Source organism: Myotis davidii, unplaced genomic scaffold, assembly GCF_000327345.1.
Source record: "Myotis davidii unplaced genomic scaffold, ASM32734v1 scaffold704, whole genome shotgun sequence".
Lineage (NCBI taxonomy): Eukaryota > Metazoa > Chordata > Mammalia > Chiroptera > Vespertilionidae > Myotis > Myotis davidii.
This window is the reverse complement of record NW_006296284.1, coordinates 221,064-221,828: the sequence shown is the minus strand read 5'-3', so window position 1 is coordinate 221,828 and position 765 is coordinate 221,064. Positions and strand designations below refer to the sequence as shown.

The following is a 765-nucleotide window of genomic DNA, read 5'->3' as shown; positions in this document are numbered from 1 at the left end:
GCCCCGCGGACGCCGGTCACCACTATTAGGAAGTAAGAAGAATAAATTACCTTTCGTAACCGCGGGTCCCTGAGATCGTCCCATCAGCGGCTCAACAACCTGCAGCTGGGTGCCGTCTCCACCATCCAGCCATGGAGCCCGGGGCACCAGCCCGACCGGCCCCAGCGAGGTCGCCCCCACCGCACTCGGCAAAGAAGGATATAGCCCAAGCGCAGAGAAGGCAGCAGGAGGGTGGGAAGCCCAGGCGAGGAAACAACAAAAAGTCTCTCCTTACCCCTTTCTTCTGCTACACAGCCATGGAAGAAGAAAAAAAAAAAAGGAGAGGGGGTGGGGGGAGAAGAAGAACCAAACGCTTGTCTTCCTTGACGTGTCCTGGCTCCGCACACACCGAGGAGCTCCAGACCCGAGTCCGGAGAGAGGGGGGTTCAAATGCCTCCCGCGGTCCACAGTTGCACAACTTCGGAGTCGAGCTCTGGCTCCCGCAGCAGCCGAGGGACCCGAGCGGCCGCGATTAACATGCGGCAGTCAGAGCTGGGGCCGCTTCTCCGCCCGCTGCCGCCGCTTCGCAAAAGACGCTGCTGGAGAGACCAACAATCTTCCACCATCCCCCGCAGCCGATCTTTACATCCAGTTCCCCCACCCCCTTCTCTTTCTTCTTCTTCTTCTTCCTCGTCCTCCCCCTCCGGTCTGGGAGCGGGAGCGATGGAGGAGGTAATGGGAGCCGAGAGGGCCAAGGGTGGCTTCCCCGCCTAACCCTCCTCCGCC

The 765-nt window shown here is 61.2% G+C and overlaps 1 protein-coding gene across 1 annotated transcript in view; it reads right to left on the bottom strand.

Moving 5' to 3' along the window:
* Positions 1-759, bottom strand: part of LOC102757166 (adhesion G protein-coupled receptor L3-like) — a 361,454-nt gene extending 360,695 nt beyond the window's left edge. Inside the window, exon 1 of the mRNA XM_006771320.2 lies at positions 51-759. The gene's annotated coding sequence lies outside the window, so the exon portion shown is untranslated. The remainder of the gene's footprint in view (positions 1-50) is intronic.
* Between the last annotated feature and the right edge of the window lie 6 nt (positions 760-765).